Genomic DNA, 19,172 nt, shown 5'->3' with positions numbered 1-19,172 from the left:
CATGGTCATATTACACTACATGATTACGTTTCCGTATCTTCCATTGAATGCACAACTAAAAATACCTCTGCACATATGAACCAGTTGAGTCCAGCTATTCATTCAATGGGAACAATGGAAAGCGAATTCATATACTGCTGAGACATGAAATAACATTGATGACATTCATTGTGAAACCGGTTCTACCAAAGCATTATGATTCATCTGCAGTAGGAGTGAACTCGACATGTCATGCCACTTGCCTTGTTTATAAAATAAATCAACATTAATAAAAGTTGATGGAAACCAGATTCATGGTACAACTACAGTGATAGCGCAAACAATCACCGATGTCCTCCCTAGACAGACGTTAGTTACTCCACAAATTAACTCTATATACTTTCGGTTTCCCACTTCATTTCGCCAAGGTTTGTTTTTATACAGAAAAGTCTTATATTCGACCTATCCGGTCCCGATTTCGGTGCGAGAAAAAGGGCTTGATCAGAAGAAAACAACTCCACCCTGGTGCCAATTTACTCTAGCATATTGTGAATTGTGTTGAAAATTAAATATGTTTTAATACTTCCCTCAAACATTCCCGTGTTGCAATTTATGCGATACAATCTTCTGCTCGATAAGTGCACCGCGTGTCTGCTGCTGGCAAGTCCGATTGATATTGTCGTCAATTTATTTCAATATGCCGACTTGAATGCGCTCAATTAGTGCCAATTTTAGTGAGTTCTATTTTGATCTGAAATTGGTTTTTGTTGGTCACTCGAATCAGTAAAAAATAAAGTCAAAAGACGGCGGACTCGCTGAGGTTAGCATGGCTCTCGTATTCTTTCACACATCACTGACATTTTCAATTATTTAGTGCCGGTGCCGACTAGAAACAAATTTACATCGTTGGATGGGCAGACTAAAAAAAACTATTACATACAATAACGTTTTTTTGTAGCTTAATTGAGGAAACAAGCTACTCGGTTGTATGCTCGCAATTATTATACTTTCCGGCGCGAACCCACATTTTTCGATTAATCTAAAAGATGCAAAAATGATTTTATTCCAATGAATCAAAAACAACGACTCATGCCGTACAATATACAATTTTTCACATATTACGATGAGCAATTTCACAAGCATAACAAAGCATGCACTAATCGAAACATTTCGATTCACCGAAATAAAACTATTCTCACATTTCAGAATTTTAAATTCTTGCGACCTTAATAGCAAATTCAGCAGCTAGAAGTTCTATATGGAAGATCTATAATAGAACAGAAACTGGAACAAACGTATCCCCAGCAAGCCGTTCTAGTTTTATTTATTCGACCAGTTCTACTGTCAAATTTAAAACTGGTCTACGATGCCGTTCTATTTTTTGTATATTTGAAACACGAGTAAAACAATGATGGGGCTGCCTGTTTTTCTTGTTATAAAATCCAGATTTAAATTTTGTAACTGACATAAATTATGCATTTAGAACTAGAACACCACTGAATATGCCCTAAGAAAATAGATAAAAAAGTAAATGGTATCAACAACAATGCAGTCATGTTAGGGTGCAATGGTTTAAATGGGACTTTTTCAGCAGACAACTCTCATCGACTCTTAACTGTCGAACCAAAATAAACAAATATAAAACGGATAACAGTTTTCCTGTATATCTTTTTCATTTCTGCAAACTCTAATTATAGTATAAAAAGGTCAGTAGAATTTACAGCTATAAACATTCTTCATTGATATTCCTGCCAATAGCAGACATCATAAATCGGAGCATATTGGCTCAAGTGGCACGTTCCACTGGTTAAGCTCGATCGTGCCAAATCGTAGAAATGAGACAGCTGTTCTGGAAATCGTCTCCCAAAGCTCCATTCAGTTTATAGTCCATGTCTACTATTTTAAATCCAAAATTAGAGTGTTTTTGAGTAGATTATCTACTGAATACCTACATACTAATATGATATATAAGGAACCTGGTAGTAATACGTTTTATTAAATAGTAACCGTTATAATTTTAGAAATTTTACATTATATAGTTTTTAAAAATTTCGAAACTCGTCAAAATTCGTTTGCTTAAAATAATATATTTTCGTAGAGAATCGCAGGACGAGTTATTAAATTACATTCGCCAACTCTTTACCTTTCTAGTGACAGATATATTAGAGCTGAAAATGTTTGTATCATTTTTTTATCGATTTTTTTAAATATTGTTTTCGAGGGAAAACGTGTGAAAGTGTGTTGACAAAAAGTCCAGATCATGTTTTGAAAGGCAGGTATCGTTTTCATGATAAAATTCGCTACAAAATGATAGACAAAATTCTAAAATCGACCCAGGAAAACAAAACTTATACGCGATCTAAGTCGCGTGGGGTTAATCTCACTCCAATTTTACGCTACGAGAGCAGCCGGTGAAAGCCTCTTCCCAGCAAACCACTTTTAAAATCTGACACGGTGCATTATATTAATAAAAAGGCACCTTTTTAAGAGCTTCTTTTCTCAAACCAAACAATGATCACATTCTCAAATTGAATGGCTTGGAATTGACATGGTCTGATCAAGCTAAATACTTAGGTTTAACGTATGACAAAAAACTCATTTTCAAAGATCACATTAAAGGAATCCGGGCAAAGTGTAATAAATATATTATATGTTTATATCCTCTTATAAACAGAAATTCTAAGCTCTGTCTAAAAAACAAATGGTTAATTTATAAACAAATTTTCAGACCAGCCATGCTTTATGCAGTACCAATTTGGTCAAGTTGTTGTTCCACCAGAAGAAAACGCTTCAAAGGATTCAGAATAAAATTCTGAAAATGATTTTGAAGCGTCCTCCCTGGTTTAGTACAAATGAGTTACACATACTCACAAATATAGAACCATTAGATGTAATGTCACATAATATTATAAGCAAATTCCGACAAAAATCGATGCAATCTTCAATTGAATCGATTTGCTCTCTGTATTAGTTAGTAAGCTAGTATATAAGTTCCTTTTCCCTATTACACAATACAAGTAGGTTTAGAATTTTCCCTGCACAAAAATCTCAGAATTGCGGAAGCAAAAGATGTCTTCATGGTAATAACCAAATCATGTATACCTTATGATCAAAAAAGAACCGGAATTTTATTTTAAAAAAACGCAAAATTTCGATTTTTAATAAATTTCTTTATTATCGCCTTCAAAGTACTCTCATCCTGCGGCAATACATGCATGCCAACGCTTGATTCAATTTTCCATACAAGTTTTATAGGGCGCCGAAGGTATGGCCTTTAGTTCACGCAGCGAATTCTCTTTTATGGTCTCTATGGTCTCAAAACGCGTTCCCCGCAATGGCAATTTGAGTCTGGGGAAGAGGAAAAAGTCACACGGGGCCATATCTGGAGAGTACGGTGCTTGGTTGATGATATTGGTTGAGTTTTTGGCCAAAAACTGCGACACAACCAATGCTGTGTGAGCCGGCGCATCATCGTGAAGTTCAGCTTTTTTGGCACCAGCCGAGAAGCGACGCGTTTCAAACCCAAAACATCAGTTAAAATGTGTTAAAAGGCTGATCCATAAGAGATGCCCAACAACACAGCAATCTCTCTAATCGGTACAGAACAATTTTTCTACACGATTTGCTTAGCCGATTCAATGTTTTCTTCAGTAACAGATGTTGTTGGGCGGCCAGGGATCTCATCATGATCCAAGCTTGTACGACCACCTTTGAAGCGTTTATACCATTCGTATGCCTGTGTTTTTCCTAGACACGATTCACCAAAGGCCTTTTCTAATATTTTCAACGTTTCGGAACACTTAAATCCATTTGCAACACAAAATTTGATGCACGCACGTTGTTCTAAATTTTCATCCATTATAAAAATCGCCACACGAAAATTTTTCAACTTCTTTGTATAGACGCCAAACAAAAACTAATCGTACGATATGCGTCAAAATTTGACAGAATGTGTATAAAAGTGTTGCCAACGTTGAGAGAATAAAAGTTTACCGATTAGACAAGCGCGGGAATTTTAAAATGAAAATTCCGGTTCTTTTTTGATCATAAGGTATAATAGGGCTGAAAAGTCACCACTTATGGCTGAACACCCAATTTAAATCTTAATAATTTAATTTTAACTCATATTCCAATAAATAGTTATTTAAAAAAGGCACCTTTTCATTCTTTAATTCGGACCGTTTTATCTCAATTTCGACTTTCAAATGATCCAATGATTCTGGACAATATTCACTTTTGGCCGTTTTATCCTTTCCGAGAAAATCAATGAACGAAATTCCATTCGCATCTCAAAATGCAGAGGTCAAAACACTGTCTGCTGGCGTTTGAGCTCGGTCCAAAATAAAAAAAAAAACAAGTACCTTTTCATAAGAATAAAGCACCCTGTCACAACGCCATCGTTACGATGGCTAAATACTATGAACTGAAACTCGAATTGCTACCGCATCCACCATATTCGCCGGATTTAGCCACAAGCGGCTATTTTCTCAGATTTAAAAAGTGGTTTCCTGGAAAGAATTTTTTGTAGAATAATGAGTTCATCGCTGAGATTGAAGCGTTTTTTGAGACAAAGGAGAAATAGTGGTATGAAATGGCGTGGAAACAATTTCATGGAAAATATATTGATGAATAAAATTTGAAAAACCCTTTCTTAATCCAACTAGTGGTGTGATAATGCCTTTCTCTTCTTTCATAACAGTCTCATGGAAATATATTTCATACTTTTATTATATAATTTCGGATACTAATTTTGACACCAATTAATTCAGATTGCTTCAAGTAGTTCACAAGAGCATGCCTCAGTGTTTATGTCACACAGTCAGCATCATTTTTCCAAACTAGTGCTTGACATTTGCGATGCCTATTTGTATGAGAAGAGTGATGCTAATCTAAAAAACTCTTCTTAGTCCACTTAGTGGAATTTTCATATATCTTGAAAAATCACCATGGGGGTGGGTACATGAAATGAATGCCAAAAATCTTAAAATTGCATGAAACGTCGAGATTTAGTGTTATCTCCCCCCTATGGTGCTTTTTCAAGATCGAAAATTTTCAAACCTTGACCGCCGGGCAGCACCCCTTACGCATGTCCGATTTAGCTCAAATTTTGCATGAGGACGCGTCTAAATACAACGCGTTTTGTCGGTTACGTCACTTATACCATCATATCTCTGGAACCAAAAGTCACAGCCATTTGATCTTCGAACTTGATCAATGGCCCAACAGTAGCTTTCAAACGAGCATAAGTTTGTTAAAATCGGTTCAGCCATCTCTGAGAAAATTGAGCGCTTATAAATATCTTCCAAAAGTGCACACACACACACACATATTTTCCGATATCGTCGAACTGAGTCGAATGGTATATAACACTATGGGTTTCCGATGCTCCGTTTGAAAGTCGGGTTTTCCAGCAATTCTAATACCTTTTCTTACTCAGATCGCCATTCCAACAACATGTTAATGAAATATTTCAGTTTAAATATATGAGAAAACTGCTTAATGCATTTCCATTGACATTGACTTGGTTTGTAGACATTTATAGACTTGGTCGAGCAGTGCTTTGGCAAAGAAAAAACGATCAACTGTGCTCATGTCTTGTCGTATAATACGCGGAAACAAAATCTGTATTCTGAAGACAAAAACCTTCGAATCTTCAAATTGGCGCTGATTTTGACTGGCTTAAACGGTGGTATTCCTTCCTTCGACACGTACGTTACAACTACGATAAAGTGGTTAATTAGTTAATCAAAATTTAAATATTTTCAAAAGTTAGTTTTCATCAAAAAATATATGGGGATGACGAATATATGCCGAAAAACGTTTAGATTCGACACCGTCAGCTAAAACACTGTACTTCGGTACCAACTAATACAGTGTTCTGCAAGTAACTGTAACTTTAGGGCTGCTCAGCCGTTCATGTTCAACTGCTCAGTGGCATAACAGTTGAACATAACCTGTTACGCACTGATGAGTCGAAGACGAAACATAAAGTGAATAAAAATTATTATGCGACAACAAAAATTGGTTATACTTCAAATGACCATATAGAAAAGTTTTGAACTGCATATTCTGACTTTTTACTGCATATTTCATATTTATAAAGTTATTTAATAATAATCTAAATGATGACATTTAAATGAAAGATTCTCCTGGATTTGATATGAAAATGTATTCTACACGAGAATCAGGTGAGAAACCTGGTGAATTATAGGTATTTTCACCCGTGTATATGTACTAGTCCAATGTTTGTAGTGTAAGTGTGAAGCCAAATGAATATTTAGTTTAATACATTTGAAATAAATCTGTTGTTTGTATTAGGAAATTAAAATGTAATCTATAGGTTAGAATATGACATCATTGAAATGATATTTGAAGTGATTTACAAATAAAGTAACGAGTCATATGCGACGAGATTAATTGTGAAACACTTCACTCTAATGATCGATTCTTATCAGTGTAGTATCATGTTACTTCCTGGACGCAGAATACATTTTAATAACCTATTTTGGTTATACCAAAAGGTATTAAAAATTTGTTTAAAAAGGTAACACTCCAAATCCAGTTAAATTCTTTCGATTGATATTTTCAAAAAAGCAATTTCGATTTTTAAAAGATTTATCTTCTAAATCTGAACCCAACCCGTACCTGATAAACAAAATAAAAATCTTAACGCGTACACACCCCGAACCCGAAAAAAATCAAGTCTTCGGGTTCGAATACCCGAAACCCGACCAAATTTTAGAACCCAAGCACAATGAAAAAATCAAAACCCGTACCCGAGCCTGACAAATACCCGTTCGGTTTCGGGTCACCATTCGACCAAGTAACGTTCCATTTTATGCCAGACTTCAATAAACCACTAGTCGTTAAATGCAGACAACAACAAGGAAGCATACAATATTTCAGAGTCAGTCGCTAACAGTATCCTTGAAGCACGCGATATTTATGGTTTAGCTTTGTCGATCCGATCAAGGGGTTTTATTCGAAACATGAACGGTTTTATAGCAGTACTATTAGGTTTTATGTATCAACTGAAGTAGTTCCGTTGACGGTTCCTAGTTCCCAATTAGAATTTAGTTGGGTTTCCATATTTTCTCCTTAATTCGACGCATTCTCAAACAGTCGAATTTGGTATTTTAAAATCGCTCCTATGCATTCCAATCGAGTAATATTTATTATACAAATAGTTGATATACCTTAAAGGCAATCTGTCCAGTGTGAAACTGACGAAATGAGTATCTGTAAACAATTATGCATCGTCCACTTCCATTCATAAGTTTATCTCATTTGACCGGGTTGTTTACGATGAAGTCTTCCGTTTGCCATTTGTGCTGACTATGTAATCAATTTTCGATTTTGTTTGTGTTATTGACAGGTTTATAAATGGGAAACCAAATGCTAAGACGTCCAATGAGATTCCTCAATGGAACCATGGAAAATTTCAAATTCACAACTGATTTAGCTGAATAACATAGAGATATCCCAAGTAACGATGCGAATGACAGATATCGACAAAGTTGTACTAAACCATCCTATCCAAAACTCCACTTCTATCATAATTCCAATCTTTTTATCTGGGTCCTATGTTAGATTCATTCGTTCGTGTCATAGACCATGTCCCCAAATTTGCGACGCATATTGTAAGCTGCAACTGGTAAACACGAATGGGACTGTGGGCGGGGCAACGGGGTCGGTGCAAATGGAAATGTGCCTACGTGACGTAGGTCTCGTCTCGGCGCCACTTTACCATTCTTTGTTTTGTCATATCATGCTGCTAGCTATGCGGTAAATGTCGAATCCAAGGATGAAAACGATGTCGCAAGAGGTTGGATGACGGATGATGCAATGCCGCAGACATTTATAGGGCATTCCAGTCTAGTTGAATAATTAACTTTCACATCAATGACTCGCACTCCCAAATGTATTCAATTGCTTTTAAACTAGCAAATGAGTAAGCAAATCAGAAGAAATATTTAAGAATACTGAATTAAAACTGATTCTAAAATAGGAGTATGCTGCATAAAAATTATAATACTAAAATAAAATACCAGAACAGAGAACACTTATTAAACTATTTAATTGATTTCGAATAATGTAATCATATGGTTTTGCTGAAAACAATTTTTCAATTTTAGATAAATGCTATAAGACCCCACTCGACCCCAGAATATATTGTTTACTCTCACTACTGAAAAAATTCCTGAATCAACTACGACAAAGTAGTAATCGTTTTAGAAGAAATATTCACTTTTTTTTGTTTCTGATCGAACTTTCTTTTAAGATATTCGACTACAATTCTACATTCACAACCCGGTACAACTAAACATCCAATTATCGCCATTTATCCATCATCCATTCCGATAGAGAAAAAATTACCTCATTCCGATATTTGCTGACACTTTCAGCTGCTTGGTCTGCGTCAGCACTAATCGAATGACACGACTATACACAAATCAGACGGTAAATATTTGATGGCGACAATTTAATGAAATATTTACTTGCCCTTTTGTCTGCACCAGGAAAAAAAAGTATATCAAATGATGAATTACAACTCCATCACGAACGTTGCCCGATCAGAATGAGGCAAAATTTTCCAACACACTCATTGCTTTCTTGAAGGCTGTATCCGATGATTTTCCACCCGAGTCTTAGTTACGCGCTCGGAGAGCCATGGGCCATAGGCTTTGTGCCGAAGAGCCCGACGTAAGGAAGCACGGAAAACTAGGTCCTTGAAAACTTTCGCTCTTTGTAACACTTTTTGCTCTCACTCTCTGTTTCATTCGTTCTCCTCGCAAAACGAGTTCACAGCAAGGTTGCCGGATTCGTAATTATTTTCACTATTTCGGATATGGAATCGGAGAGGACAATCCTATTTCAGACCTGAATGGACCCGTTAGTCAGTGGTTCCCAGTGGTTTTTTTTCATCGCATTTGCTGAAACTTCACAGAATCAAAGAAAAATTACAAGTTTGAAAAAAAATATGGCCATATGATTATTATAATGGCTGTATTGTACTCAACAACACGAGTTATAGTTTTTCGTGTAAATGTGAGGGTTTATGTTGCATCCCAATGATGAATTTCGTTATTTTAGGTTCAACTGGTGACAACTGCATTTGGAGATTCAATTCAAAAATGTTCGACGATTGCTGTTGTTATTTCTCTTATATACAATAGCATAAAAGCTTGCTTGCATTCATATGTTGTCACATATGGCATGCTTTCGATGAAATTTCCGGAGTCATTTGTAATTTTTCGTGAAATAAAACTTCCTTGTATTTCTAGGTACACTAAGATCTATTTTATGCGGTCTTTTTTATGCGGTTTTTTTCAAGCGACTTTTTTATGCGAGGTTTCAGTTATGCGTTTTTTTTGGCATTAAAAATGCCTTACTTTTCACTATACGAGGCCGGGGGTCAATTGAAAGTTTCAAAAATAGCCGCGTAACCTTTTTTCGTCAAAATTTTGAACGTTAATAACTAAGCCATTTGTTGATGGATTGATATAATTTAACAACCAATCGATTCGGAAACTTTTAACTTAAACATGTATGGCAACGTCGTTTCAGCATTTCAATAGCATACTATTGAAAAAATGGTTAGAATTGACCTATGTTTTCATCCACCAATCCCAGCTGACCAAATTGACGTCATTTTCTTGTTCGGCATAGGAGGCTTTGCGTCATGCATAAAAACACCGAATCATTCTGCGTATTTCGAAGAGGAATCTATAAATATATGCTGCAAATCATTTCTTGATTTCAGTTGATGCTTGACTGCGAATGAAACAAGTAGCTCGTCCAGTGAGATGATGACTAGATTGTATATGCGTTCGCTCGTTGGATTGTCGCGTTTGCTAACTCTTCACTGTACGAGTCTGGGTGTCTGTTTAAAAAATGCAAAAATAACCGCGTTTTCTTTTTCTATCATAATTTTGAACGCTTAGAACTCAGTCATTTGTTGATGAATTTATATAATTTAACTGCCAATCGATTCGAAAACATTTAACGTAAACTTATGCGGAAACGTTATTCAAGTATTTCAATTGCATTCCATTGAAAGATTGGATTGATTTGACCTACGTTTTCACGAGCCAAAGACAGTCTCAGTGAATGATGTCAAACTCTCGTCCGATTTGCGCAGTATGAACTATAGCACAAAAAGGGAATCTAGAAATATATGCCCGAATACATTTCTGCTTTAGTTTACCCATGGCTTATCTTGATTCTCCGGTAACTAGCAGGCCAACTTAGAATTATCGGCGATAGATTTTTTGAACCTAATTTGGAGCGCTTGTATCTCTGTGATTTATTGATAAATTTTCCTCATTTAACTTGATTCGAAAAAGTTTAAAAATGTTTTAATTTGTCAACAAGTAGTTTGCATACTGAAATCTCCATTTACGTACGAACAACACGATGGCGCGAAAATAAATTCAGTATAAAGTTGTGTTATGACGATAATCATAGATAATTATTTTTCATTAAAGGTGGCTTTCATGTATTAATAAAATCAAGTTACAATATAAACAAAATTGAGGAATTTTGTTGCGTATGCATTGGTTCCTTAATATACAAAAGTGAAAATCAATTAAAGTAACAAAATATGTTCTGCAGACTGTGTCACACATTTTCTTCCTTGTATTGCTGCCATTCTATTTTCAGACACTTTCCGAAGATTATCGACGCTTTTTAACGAAGGATCATTAAAATTACACTATTACTGTGTTTATTGGTTGACGGTTATTCAAATTTTTTACATTCACATTTTTCGATCAAAATATTTAAAATCTTTTCTAATCTCTGTGTATAAAATGACTAAGTTTGTACGTTCTCTGTCTTGAAAATTATGACATAAAATCGTTTCATTTATCAGGATTTATATCTTGAGGTTGTTCGTATCCAAAATTGATCTTTTAAGTAACTTCGAAATCATCATAATTGACTTTCATTTAAGAATATTTTCCAAAAATTTTCAAATGTAAAAATTTGTTGAAGGCATCACAATAGAGTAGAATAAATTGTTCTGAAAGAATCTAATTATCATTTTGATCATTCGCCACTAAACACTAAAAGTAGAGCAAGTTTGTAATTTGTGACTTTAAGTGCATCCATCATCATTTTTTTTTTTGTATTTATTATGGGTACCTTAGAATTATTTCATTTTTAATGTAATCGTGATCGGTCGTGTCTTGCATACAACCCTCTAATTTTTTTATCTATTTACTTATGGTCGCGAGAATTAGAAATTCTGAGATGTGAAAATAGTTTCATCTCGGTGAATCGAAAAGTTTCGATTAGTACATGCTTTGTTATGCTTGTGAAACAAGATCATCGTAATATGTAAAAAAATGTATATTGTACGGCATGAGTCGTTGTTTTTTATTTATTGGAATAAAATCATTTTTGCATCTCCTAGATTACTCGAAAAATGAGGGCTCGCGCCGGAAAGTATAATAATTGCGCGCATACAACGAAGTAGCTTATTCCCTCATTTAAGCTACAAAAAAAAACGTCAGATTGAAATAATCGTTATATACTGAATAAATGCTAAATCTACAATACTGCAAAATAACATCATTTCAAAACAAACAATGCAAATCTGTATAAAATTTTTAAAACGACGAATGTAACAATGAGAGATGCTCTTTGTTCACTTTTTCTTTCGATTATTACGGTACTTTTAACAAACCTTCTCTCCAATTATTTACCAATAATAATAACTAAAGCTATCATCTTTTAATCTGCACTGAAGAAATTGCCGAAAAAAGCAGGGATATATCAAAATAATCGAAAGAGAAAGTAAACAAAGAGAACCTCTCACTGTTACATTCGTAGTTTCGAACTTTTTATACAGATTCTATACAGAAATGACAGTTTCTCCTCGTTTACTTTCTCTTTCGATCATTACGGTCCTATCGACAATCCCTCTCTCTAGCTCTTCACATAGAATAATGACTGAGACCATTAACTTTCGATCTGCAGTTAAGAAATTGTTAGAAAATACAGGAATACCGTAAAATTTTAAGAGAATGCTTATACATATCGAAAGTTCAAAGGAAAGATCACTAATAGTACCGTAATAATCAAATAGAAGGTAAACAAAGAGAAACTTTCATTTGCACCTTTTCCAATGTTCGACTTCATATATCTTTCTGTTACTTGAGAGAGCACCTCTCAAATGAGCTCTGAGTAAATATTTCAGTTGGTTCGAGATAATAGATAACGGGAAACCAGTTCTGATAGGTGAAATTATTCGAACTTGCTCACTGTCAACGACTGTCAGTCAGAAACGGCACGGTTATTCAATGGACGATAAATTCAGTGTATCTCAAGTCAAATTAATGAGCAGGAATATACAACGAAGGGTCAGAAAATGTATTTGTTTCAATTAATAATTTGATTCGAAAATGAAACTTTATCGTACTGATCTAGAATATGGTTTCCGAAAAACAACAATAGAGCTTTAAAGTCAGTCTATTACGAATGGTTCAAGGTATTCGGTCTTTTTCGGAATTATGAACATTTTCAAATGTTAAGAACTTCTATTGAAATAGAACCAAGCAAGTCCTTGATTAAACTGATTAAACGAACTTGAAACTTCTCTTGCAGTCTCTTGAACAACCGAATGTTCCACAATATCTGAAAAAAATCCCACGAAGAATTTTTGACTCGTTGAATGTTCTGCGTGAACTTCGGGCCACGCAAAACTCAAACCCTCTTCGGGCCAGCAAAACTCTAACCCTATCTATTCAAGGGTTTTGGTACATGGTGGGTATCCAGTTTGTGCAATGTCCACATGACTTATTTCATATTTTTACTATTCGTACTCAACTCATTAGAACTGCTAATGCAACCCTACGAATAAACATAATCCGCTCAACAAACGTAAAGTTAAGGCTTTACCCAAGTAACAATTTTTGTTACGCTAGCTTGTTTGTGACTAGTTTGCAACCAGATATTTAAGTGATTGTTACTAACATCTAACCACTTGCATGACTCAAAAAGCTACTAGTTGTTAATTCAGCTAAAAATAAGTTGTCGTTAAGTTGTAATGCCATACTAGAATAACTTATCTTTTCATAACTTGAAAATAACTTGTTTCCAAGTAAACTAGTTGAAACTTAGTCACCATCGACATTATAAACATTGAATGAATCCAGAATACTTTTCTATCTTCAATAAAAAAGCAGGAGAGTGCTTTAAATCACAAACTTGATACAAGGTACAAATTTCACAACGATTTTAAAACTGTCGAGCGGAATTCAATTTTACTTAACTGTTTTTCATGCGCCTTCAATCAGAATCTGTTTATAAAGATATGAAAAATAAACAACAAAATAACGCTATGTTCAGAATGCTCAAATTAGAGTGATTTCTTATCATTTTAAATTCATATATCATGAGAGTTATAATATTATCACAATCGATGCTCAATCCCTATATTATTTTCTTCGTATTTATGACAGTGCATAGAACAAAAATGATTATTCTGCCTTTCACTATTTTCGGCAAAAAGTAGTTTGGAAAAAGGTAATCTCCTGGTTTTATTTACGTTTCATACACTTCTTGAGACTCCATATTGTATTCGCCATATTCAAGCCAACAAAGGTTGTTTTGTTTGCATTTTCGTTATCATAACGTTGGGAAAATCTACCGATAACTATCTGAATCAATGAAGAATTTTATGTTATAATCTCATAATATCTAAGTTATTACTACATCAATTCACATAGTAACGATTTACATATACGCTTACGTATTTATAATGGTTTCGCAACCTTTTTTCAACTTGTAGCTAAAACTAAAACTGTGATTAAAGATATGTTAGAATCAAGTAACGATAACTTACTAATGATAGCTAGTTCAATGTTTATGTTATAAAGAAACACTGCCGTCACCTTGTTTTAACCATAACATAAAAAAACATGTTCGAGTTCTTGTTGCAACATAGTTGGGCTAAGTGGTATCAGAACTAGTTACGGGTTGCCAATATTGGAGTCTAATAAACTTATTTTCAACTAGTAGCTAGTAATAAAGTTGCGATTAAAGATATGTTTGGATTAAGTTACGATAGCTTATAATCTATTATTAATTCAATATGACAAAAAGATGTGGTGATTTGAAACCTAAATAACTATTTCGTAACTGGTTAGGTTATGAAGAAACATTGCTGTCACCTTGTTTTAGCCAGTATAACATAAAAAACATATTCGTGCTCTTGTTGCAACATAGTTTGGACTTAGTCGCATCAGAACTAGTTGCGGATTGCTACTTGGGTATGCAAGACAGTTATTTAAGGTTAACAATCGAAAAAAATCGTCTACAATCGAAAAAAAAGTCCAATGCTCTTGCGCACGCTATCGGAGTGACGTAAGCTCGATAATGCTTTGTTTTGGTATCTTTTCGCTCTTTTGCGCCAGCGATACACAATATAAACGTCAATTTTAATCGAAAAATTGAAGCAGTTGATGCAAGTGCCCGATGACGTCCCGATAGCAGCGCTACGATTGGGCCGATGTCGTGCTAAACCGGTCCAATATTCGGACCGATGATCGGACAAACACAGCTCAACTAAATTCACTGGTAAATCATTGCCTCTTAACCGATTTTCATTGTTTCAATTATAGAGATTTTAACCTTAAGGTTAAATTTAATTACTGAATTCTGTTTTAGAATTTCCTTCCTGAATTAATTTTTAGAATTCAGAACCTGCATGCTTATATTAAATTCGGAGCTTGAATTCTAAAACTAGATTTTTTCCAATTTCAAGTTCTTTCGAATTTAGTTCTTAAGGTGAAATGTAGCGGAATACACGCGTCGCGTTTTTAGTCAATTATTCAAAATCAAGACCCATTTTCGAAAAACCAAAAACACGCATTTAAATTTATCACAACTAAGTATTCTTAGAATTTTGAAATTTTGCGTTGCCGAGCCATAATTGGTTTTTGAAATGTATAAACGGTTACTGTTCCGTTCCACGGGGATGGTTTTAGAACTGAAAAGTAGTGTTTGTAGCAGAATTTCACAAAGAATCTGAAAATGCAACTCAAAATTATAAAACTTTAGCCAAAACAACCGAAATTTGAATAAGTTTACATAAACTTTGTTGCCTTTTTTCTATTGCTTGTGCGCTGCTGTTTGGTATTGAGATGGAGTGAGAAATGCACGGTGGACTCGATGGCTTTATATCGTGAGCAAAAATTACATATCAAATAATGACACGAATTGATGCAGCATTAAGTTTTGTGTTGAAATAAAAACGAGTTGAAAACAATGAAATGGGTATTGTAAGAAATCGTTTATTTTCTAAGTAACTGTCGTTTATAATGCTAGTAATGTACAAGTCTCTTGAGTTCAATGCATTGATATTACTGAAGAAATAATGCGTGGCTGTGTAATATCATATAATAGGTATTACTTCAGATTGTACTGTCAAAGATACCGGAAATACTTGAATGTTTTCTTGTCTTCAATCGTTTTTTTGAAGGATAATCCATGCTTGCCACTAAACTCAAGCATATATGTTAACAGTTCGGCTGAAAAGTTCGTATCGTTTAATAGATAGTTATTACATGGTCAGCCAGTTAGGCAATACATATACATATAACCTCATGTTAGTCAATCATAATTACTCATGATTCATAGTTCTAGTGTAATAGTAATCACTAACAATAACGATTGCATTAGGATATATTCAAAGTGTAAAAGATTCAAAAATCCATTACGAATCAGACTTTTTTACAAGCCAACATTACGAGTGGTAAGCCCACTGCGCTCAATCACTAAAAATATTCCTGGTTTCTATGTGTCGGTTTTTCTTTTTATGCTTTGTGTAATGATTCGGTCAACTCAACTGGTTAAAATTTTGCGCGCCTTTTTTGAGACTAAATTTCACCGTAAATTCAATTCCGGTTCTCCTGAATTTAGGTTCTAGTGAAGATAAATGAATGATGACAAAAAGTGTTGTAAACATCGGATAAATTCCATAAATCGGTTCTAGTATTTCTGTAAATCTATAAAACAAAAACATTGTTGTTCCACGTGCTCGAATATGTTTGTCGTCAATAAGTCAAACTTTAGTATGGAAACCACTACTTCGTTACAATTCTGGAAGCGAAGTAGTATATGCTGCAAAAATCAAATTTATCCAAACGACTATTGATTTTCGGAAATGTTAAAAATATTTATGTAAATATTCAACACCTTGTGACCCAGTATTGTGCCAATATATTTCGAAACATTTTAGCTTTCTGGCAACAATGTATGCTCATCTCTTTTCAAAGCTCAATATTGGAAGGCCATCATCTCACCGTCACTGCCAACGACTGTAGTGACGTGAGCGATAAAGTGCCATTATATTTACGCAGTCACCAAACTGAAGGAAATTCATGCTGGCGGATGTAGCCACTTTCACCCACGCCATCCGCCAAAATAATCCCGCTTTGTGCTGCGATAACCTTTTACTAACTATAATGTCAGACGGTACCTCGCAAGGTGGTTTCAGAATTTCAACCGTAGTTCATTCACATGCAGTAAGTTATTGTAGCAGGCCAACATCACCAGTACTAATACTTAATGGCTGAAGTGCTGGATAATAAATTGTGATATAATTCCGATATCAGATCCTCGCAGTCGTCTGATACCTATCACATGGAAATATTGCATAAAACTAACCTAAGAAAGTAGCTGATCCTGTAACGCAGCAATTACAATTCAACCTAGAGTAACCTAGAGAGTCGGAAGATGTCGAAAATGATGAATTTATTAAACTCTCTACTCATGCTTCCATCCGATCTTTGGCACCTTCCTAACTCATTCCTGCTGCATCCGAGATAGCTTCCTAGGTGCAAAAGCTTAGGTACAGACGTACTTGATGAGTTGGATTGTGTAATCGATAAAGTTGGGCGTGCGCAGCCCAATCCTGAAGCTAGCGTTTCTCTTTGCTCTGTGGTGTTTACCCTTTGCATCCAAAGCTCTGTTGATATCGCACACTCGAGCCTGGAGAAATGACCGGAATTTGCTGCTTGAACACGTTGAAAACCCATTCATGAAATATGCTGTGCAAAGCTTTTCATTGTTTCTCTTTCTCACTTTTTTATTTGGGTTTTCCTGAGTGAAGCTATTTAAGCATTCTAAATAATGAAGAAAAACATTTCAATGCGACGATGCGTGGGATGCTGTTTTGTTTCCTGCCTTGATTCATAGAAGATTCATGAATGTATAAACAACATAAACATTAACCTTGAGAGTCTTGTAATTAATGAAGTGTTCAATTATTCGCGCTCGTCTCTTGGACGCGAAGATTGTTATAAACATAAGATAATGTTTAAATAAATGATTGCAAACAGTATAACTGAGTATTTTACTATTCCTACTGTTTTCTAGTTTTGGTTATTCAAAAACAAACAATATTCATTGAAACTTATATGGAAACGTAACTCGGCACAATAATAATAATCTTGTTGCGACCCTAGATTAAAATATACGACAAGCAGCTTATAATTCTAATAAACGGTACGAAAAACATTCACACAAAATAATATTTAAAGTTGTTTGGACACAACTAAGCATAGTCAAATAGTTTACTTAAATTATAACCCATAAATCATTAAACATATAAAATCAGTGCCCCGTCTTTTCATGGCCTTCATTATCCCAAAACAAAACAGCAGTTAGGAATCACTGCCTCAATTGTCAACTCTTGCATCAATGTCAGGTTGAAAAAATATGAATGGTTATTATAGTCACACTTCTAAAAAGTACAGAAATAGCCAGTCAAGCCGAGAAGGAAGCGGTAACGTAGATCAGGCTCAGTTGAAGCGGAAAATTGGCACAGATTAATGACCAGCCATGACTTTGGGCGCGAGATTACCTACACGTTTCTAAAGGGTGATTTTTTAAGAGCTTGAGAACTTTTTTAAACAATAAAACGCATAAAATTTGCAAAATCTCATCGGTTCTTTATTTTAAACGTTAGATTGGTACATGACATTTACTTTTTGAAGATAATTTCATTTAAATGTTGACCGCGGCTGCGTCTTAGGTGGTCCATTCGGAAAGTCCAATTTTGGGCAACTTTTTCGAGCATTTCGGCCGGAATAGCCCGAATTTCTTCGGAAATGTTGTCTTCCAAAGCTGGAATAGTTACTGGCTTATTTCTGTAGACTTTAGACTTGACGTAGCCCCACAAAAAATAGTCTAAAGGCGTCAAATCGCATGATCTTGGTGGCCAACTTACCGGTCCATTTCTTGAGATGAATTGTTCTCCGAAGTTTTCCCTCAAAATGGCCATAGAATCGCGAGCTGTGTGGCATGTAGCGCCATCTTGTTGAAACCACATGTCAACCAAGTTCAGTTCTTCCATTTTTGGCAACAAAAAGTTTGTTAGCATCGAACGATAGCGATCGCCATTCACTGTAACGTTGCGTCCAACAGCATCTTTGAAAAAATACGGTCCAATGATTCCACCAGCGTACAAACCACACCAAACAGTGCATTTTTCGGGATGCATGGGCAGTTCTTGAACGGCTTCTGGTTGCTCTTCACTCCAAATGCGGCAATTTTGCTTATTTACGTAGCCATTCAACCAGAAATGAGCCTCATCGCTGAACAAAATTTGTCGATAAAAAAGCGGATTTTCCGAATGGACCACCTAAGACGCAGCCGCGGTCAACATTTAAATGAAATTATCTTCAAAAAGTAAATGTCATGTACCAATCTAACGTTTAAAATAAAGAACCGATGAGATTTTGCAAATTTTATGCGTTTTATTGTTTAAAAAAGTTCTCAAGCTCTTAAAAAATCACCTTATATATCGCAACTGTGGATGATGCAAAATAAATTGAATAGATGTGCCAAAAAATGTTTGTAACGGCATCGGGTGGTTTCCGCGTCTTTTCGCATGTTGTAGTATAAAATGAAATTTTTGTTTGCTCGTGATTTATGTAAGAGTTTCAAATCAGAATCGCAGATTTTGATTTTGTTAAAAAAAACTCAAAGGTCAAATGTCCAATATTCCTTAAAGAAATTCTTGATGAATAACACATTTTCATTAAGACAATGCTTAATACTTCTCAATTGGATTAGAAATATATAAATAAACACTGACACAAAATGGCAGGTGCTTAAACCGACCACCTCAGTCCGATCAGATGCGCATAACAAAATCATAACACAAGTATATCAACAGTTGA

General features: G+C 35.0%; 1 protein-coding gene across 2 annotated transcripts in view; it reads right to left on the bottom strand.

The window, feature by feature from the left end:
• LOC131433718 (protein FAM13A) overlaps positions 1 to 19,172 on the bottom strand; it is a 97,897-nt gene that overhangs the window by 69,038 nt on the left and 9,687 nt on the right. The window contains exon 1 of one of the 2 annotated variants that reach the window (XM_058600275.1): positions 8,356 to 8,580. The exons of the other annotated variant lie outside the window; for it this stretch is intronic. The gene's annotated coding sequence lies outside the window, so the exon portion shown is untranslated. Of the gene's footprint in view, positions 1 to 8,355; positions 8,581 to 19,172 lie in introns of those variants that run through there. 2 annotated transcript variants of the gene reach the window in all.

Source organism: Malaya genurostris, chromosome 3 (genome assembly GCF_030247185.1).
Source record: "Malaya genurostris strain Urasoe2022 chromosome 3, Malgen_1.1, whole genome shotgun sequence".
Taxonomy (NCBI): Eukaryota; Metazoa; Arthropoda; class Insecta; order Diptera; family Culicidae; genus Malaya; species Malaya genurostris.
This window is presented reverse-complemented; position numbering and strand designations above follow the sequence as displayed.